Genomic DNA, 6,250 nt, shown 5'->3' with positions numbered 1-6,250 from the left:
CCGCCGGACTGTGGGCCAGAGAGTCAGGTATCTCACCAAGTGCCGTCTGAAATCCCATAGGGTCCATCAGGATCCCATCAGGGTCCATCAGGCATATTAGAAAAAATTGACCCTATCATTTAACAACCTTGTTTTTAGAGCCAAGGTGGCGCAGTGGTTAAATGCAGCACTGCAGGCTACTGCTAGATCAGCAGGTCAGCGGTTCAAATCTCACCGGCTCAGGGTTGACTCAGCCTTCCATCCTTCCGAGGTGGGTAAAATGAGGACCCAGATTGTTGGGGGCAATATGCTGACTCTCTGTAAACCGCTTAGAGAGGCCTGAAAGGCCTATGAAGCGGTATATAAGTCTACTGCTATTGCTATTGCTATATTGTTTTACCTTTAGCTATTTTAGCATATTAACCTTAAACCTTTATGTGTTTAATATCTGTGCATTACTATAAACACATTTGGTGTAGTATAAACTTCAAAAGAAATCCAGATGCTATGATGGCTGGAGCTGTGGTGTAAAAAAATAGAACTGTTTCCAGAAGAACAGCATACCATAAAAAGACACTTTAAAACTGAACAATAACCAGAAAAATTGAAGTTTCTTGGAAAGCAAAATACAGTACACATCAAGAAAATTAAGTTTCAGTGTTTTTAAACATTTGATTTTAACATTTTACAAATAAAGGGATCAATACAAAGTCCACAACATGTAACTAACAATTGTATTCATACATGCTTGACTTGGATATCAGTGAAATTCAAATATTGCAAAGTAAGATGGTAACATGGACTAATGGGAATTATTATTAAAAGAAAATGAAAGTCTACCAGATAAATTCATACAAAATATGTAAAAGCAATTTTAAACAGGTTGAAAATGAATGAAAGGTGGCAGAGAGAGCCCTCATCCATTCCAAGTGATCCCAGTCTCTCCTGATAGCGCCCCCTCCTGTGGGTCTTTCTTCTGGTTTGGAGGCTTCTCTTTCTGCTCCAGATACCCCTTCTCAGATAGGGGATGGTACAGGTTTTTTTTTATTCTCAGAGTGAAGATGAATCAATAGATGGTGCAGGCCTCTCTCCTGAGGCAGATCAGGCTTCTTCCTCCCCAGGGTTTCTGTGGTTTCAACCAGCCCCTGCTATAACCCCTGATGTTGCTGCCATCATAACTTCTGCCATTGAAAAAGGCATAGCTGCTGGGCTTCAGCGCAAGAAATCTAGCCATAATTCTAAATCTAAGTCTGAGGGTTCCAAATCCAAATGTAAAAAGAAGCATTCCTCTGATAAGGCTTCTTCTGGACATTCCGTGTCTCGGCCATCCACGGTGGGGAACGAAGAAGAGTAGACGCCCAGAGATTCAGAGCTCTCTGAGGATGAGGATCTGGTCCCCGATCAACCTGCATTTATGGTTCTGTTTAAACCTGCTCTTTTTAAGTCGTTGATGTTTAAGGCAAAGAAGATTGCTGGCTTTAAGCCTACTTCAGCTCCTAAGGCTATGGCCTCAGACGGGGGATTCAGAAGATCCTCTTTTCTTAGAACCCACTGTTGAAAAAGAGGTTGTTCCTTCTCCTAGGATCTTTATGAATGTAGTACAAAGACAATTGGCTTCTCCTGGCACCAGTCCTCTGCCTAATACCCTAGATAAACGTTTGTATAACGTAGGGCTGGCCTTAGTTAAGGTTCCCGATCTCCCCACCATAGACCTGCCAGTGGTGGCCCTGACTTCTCCTAATGCAGCTGCCAGTGCTCTGGAGGATTCCTTTAAGACTGAAAACATGCCTTTGGAACAAACGTGCCACCAGGCCGCGGCCTGGGCTATTAAGGCTTCCACCTCTTTTTCATTTTTAACAGATCTTCTCTTGTTTGGTTAAAACACCTACAGAGCAGGATTCCTAATAGAGATTCTAGGGCTCATAGGGAAATAAGTTGAAAGCAGCTCTTGAATTTTCAGCTGATACAGTGCTCAATGCAGCTCGCTTTGCTTCCAAAGCTATTGCTTCTTCAATCATATCCAGATAGTTGTTGTGGCTTAACACCACAACAACTCTCTGACGCCAGAGCTAAGTGGCGTCTGGCTTCCCTTTTTCTGGGGGAAATCTATTTGGAGCCCCATTAGAGCCTTTATTAGTGGAGTCAAAGGACAAGCATAAGGTCCTCCGATCAATCTTCCACAAGTCGGACAATCAAACTTCTCCCTTCTATAGACACCCTTCCTTTTGAGGGCAGGACGGGGGTTTCTCCAACTCTCGTCATCAGCAACAGTCTCACCCTAGGCAGGGCACCAACCAACAGCAGGATAAGTCCAATAGAACTTTCCAGCGATATCCTCCTAGGAAATCCTTTAGAGGGTGCTTCAACTGATCCTATAGACCTCAAAAGTGACTGTCTGGAGGATCTTCCGATAGGGGGCCATCTGGCTGTGTTTGCAGAGCGATGGGAAGAAATAACGACAGATTCTTGGGTCCTGAAGACAATCAAATGGGGTCTGACCTGGAGTTTCTCTCCAGCCGAGGCATTTTGTCCCTTGTCCAGTGTCTTGTGACACTCAGAAGAGACAGCTGATGGAACAGGCCATTTGCCATCTCCTTCAGATCAGGACCATTCAACCTGTTCCCAAGGGCCAACAGGGGTTCTACTCTCAGCTGTTCGTGGTGCCAAAAGCCTTGGGGGGATGGAGACCAATTTTGGATCTGAAAGTCTTGAACTGATTCGTCATTTATCGATGGTTCAAGATGCACTCCCTGCAGTCCATCTTGGAGAGCATCTGCAAGGGCGACCTCTCCGGTTCCACCACAAAACCGCGGTCGACTAAAGCGTGCTTGACGAAACCGCGTACCTGACGTCATCACAGCGCGACGAAAAAAGCACGCGGTGAGCGCTAAAGTTAAAATTAACACCTAAACCTAAACCTAACCCCCTGAAACCTAACCCTAAACCTAACCCTAAACCTAACCCTTAACCTAACCCTAAACCTAACGCTAACCCTTAACCTAACCCTAACGCTTAACCTAACCCTAAACCTAACCCTAACGCTTAACCTAACCCTAAACCTAACCCTAACCCTTAACCTAACTCTAAACCTAACCCTTACCTTAACGTGAATCGGCTTGCTTTCAAAGCGCTTTTTAAAGTGCCGTTTTTTCTCCGCAGTCGGTGTTGTCGCGCTGATGATGACGTCAGCGACGCGCTTTAATCGGGCGCGCTTTAGTGGACCACGGTTTTGTCGTGCCACGGATCTCTCCTCGGTGGACCTCATGGAGGCGTATCTGCATATTCCCATCCTTCGCGAACACAGACAGTTCTTTCAGGGGAAATCACTACCACTATTGGGCCCTTCCCTTTGGGCTGTCATCAACCCCAGGATCTTTACAAGGTTCTGGCTGTGGTAGTGGCCCACCTCCAGATAGTCCGAATCCAGGTCTATCTGAACGACATTCTCTTGCTGTCCCTTCCATCAGGCAGGGCCACAAGAGATATTCACAACACCATTCAAGTCCTTCCGGGGCTAGGCTTCTCACAAAGAGTTCTCTGAGCCCAGACACTCATATCCTTCATCTGAGGGCCTTAATAGATACTATGCAGGGCAAAGTGCTCTGCTCAACAGATCAACGGAACAGCTTGCAGGATCTGGCCAAAACAATCTGTGCCCGTTGCAGAGCCCAACTTCTCCAGTTGTCTTGTCTGTTGGGGGAAATGGTGTCTTGCTTCTCCATCATGCCATGGGCATGCCTCCACAGCCATTGCTTGCCATGGTACCTGCTACTGTACCAGAAGAGCGACCTAAGCTGTTCACTGTAACAAGGTCCAAACCGCTAATAAGGGAGGCTTGGCTGTTGGGGAAGCCCATCTTCTTTCAGGGCGGAACATATCTCGGGTATCGACAATGCTCAGGCTGACTGGCTAACAGATCGACCATAGCGAGTGGAGCATCTCACACAGCCTCTTCTGGGAACTGTCCTACAGATACAGGAGACCAGAACTTGATCTCTTTGCCACAAGGAAAAATGCCCGATTCCCATGATACTTCACCAGGTATGCATCTCCGGGATCAGAGGGGGTGGATACTCTGTGGTGCCCATACCCCCGGATCTTCTATATGCTTTCCCTCCTCTGCCTCTAATACAGAGGGTGGTGCGGAAAATGCTAGATGAAGCAGAAATTCTCTTTCCGGCACCACATTGGCCCCACTGTCCCTGGTTCGGGGACTTAATGACACTATCAGTAACACCTTCATGGTGTATTCCACTGCACAGCCATTTTGAGCAACTATCGTCCAGTCTCCAACCTTCCCTTTGTAGGGAAGGTTGTTGAGAAAGTGGTGGCCTCGCAACTCCGACGGTCCTTGGATGAAGCCGATTATCTAGACTCTTTTCAGTCGGGTTTCAGGCCTGGTTACAGCACGGAAACTGCTTTGGTCGCGCTGATCGATGATCTCTGGCGGGCCAGGGATAGGGATTACCCCTCTATCCTTGTGCTTCTTGACCTCTCAGCGGCCTTCGATACCATCGACCATGGTATCCTTCTGTGACGGTTGCGAGAGGTGGGGGTGGGAGGCACCGTTTTGCGGTGGTTCTCCTCCTACCTCTCGGACAGGTCGCAGTCGATGTTGGTCGGAGGGCAGAGATCGACCCCAAGGCCCCTCAAGTATGGGATGCCACAGGGTACGGTCCTGTCCCCTCCTATTTAACATCTACATGAAGCTGCTGGGTGAGATCATACGCCGGCATGGGATTAAGTATCACCAATATGCAGACGATACGCAGCTGTATCTGTCTGCTCCATGCCAACTCAGCGAAGCAGTAGAAGTGATGTGCCAGTGCCTGGAGGCTGTTAGAGTCTGGATGGGAGCAAACAAGTTGGCACTCAATCCAGACAAGACCGAGTGGCTTCTGATGTTCCCTCCCAAAGATTGTCTAACTGTTCCATCTCTCAGGCTGGGGGGCGAAATTATACGCCCCTCAGAGAGGGTTCGCAATTTGGGAGTCCTGGACCCACAGCTGACTCTAGAACATCATCTGTCGGCTGTGACCAGGGGGACCTTTGCCCAGGTCCGCCTGGTGCACCAATTGCGACCCTACCTGGATCGGGAGGCCCTTCAGACAGTCACTCACGCCCTTGTGACCTCAAGACTGGATTATTGTAATGCGCTCTACATGGGGCTGCCCTTGAAGAGTGTTCGAAGACTCCAATTAGTCCAGAATGCAGCCGCGCGAGCGATTGTGGGTGCACCAAGGTACACCCACGTTACACCTATCCTCCGTGAGCTGCACTGGCTACTTATTAGTCTCCGAATCCGCTTCAAGGTGCTGGTCGCTACCTATAAAGCCCTACATGGCATCGGACCTGGGTACCTGAAAGACCGCCTCCTGCCAATTACCTCTCTCAGACCAATTAGATCGCACAGGTTAGGTTAGGTCTCCTCCGGATTCCATCTGCCAGCCAATGTCGGCTGGCGACTCCCCGGGGGAGGGCCTTCCCTGTTGCAGCTCCGGCCCTCTGGAACAAGCTCCCTGTTGAGATCCGGACCCTTACTAACCTCCCGGCCTTCCGCAAAGCCACCAAGTCCTGGCTGTTCCAGCAGGCTGGGGGGAGCTGAGAAGCATCTACCTCCACGGAAATTGTGAATGTTGGTTTTGTTTTTAATATGTTGTCTTTGTCTCGTTCCCCCCTTTCCCTTGTCTTTTGTGAGCCGCCCGGAGTCCTCCGGGAGTGGGCGGCATACAAGACAAATAAATAAATAAATAAATAAATAAGAACTTTATGGGAAAGTACCAAAGTTTCTCGGATGACATTTTTTTCACTGACTGTTAGCACCCTCGGCTGCCAACTCTTCTTGGCCCAGAGATTTTTGTCAGTCTCGACTGTCCCATACACACAGAAAACAAAAGTATTTGGTATACTCAGCTTGTTGCCCGAGCAGCATGCACAAGACCTTCAATTCCCCACACACTTGCCAACCACGGTCTTCATATTTAAGTTTACGAAGAACCAATTACAAGTTCTCGTAGATTTCCTTCAAGTGTACGGAATGACCTACAGATATGGAAGCGTAAAAACCCTTGTGGAATAAAACTGCTTTTAGACTTCTTTTTGAAGAATCTATAAAAAGATGTCATTGCTCTGAATCATATTGGATTTTAAATTGACCCATCAGACCTTTGACATCGATGCAATAAATCAACTTGTCTCCCTGGGTGAAGTAAGGAACAAACTCCTTTTCACGATGTGGCATTTCAGCAGCATCTTTAGGAAGATTCAAGTC

The sequence above is a fragment of the Thamnophis elegans genome, chromosome Z (genome assembly GCF_009769535.1).
Source record: "Thamnophis elegans isolate rThaEle1 chromosome Z, rThaEle1.pri, whole genome shotgun sequence".
Lineage (NCBI taxonomy): Eukaryota > Metazoa > Chordata > Lepidosauria > Squamata > Colubridae > Thamnophis > Thamnophis elegans.
The sequence above is the reverse complement of the archived record's forward strand: the minus strand, read 5'-3'. Positions refer to the sequence as shown.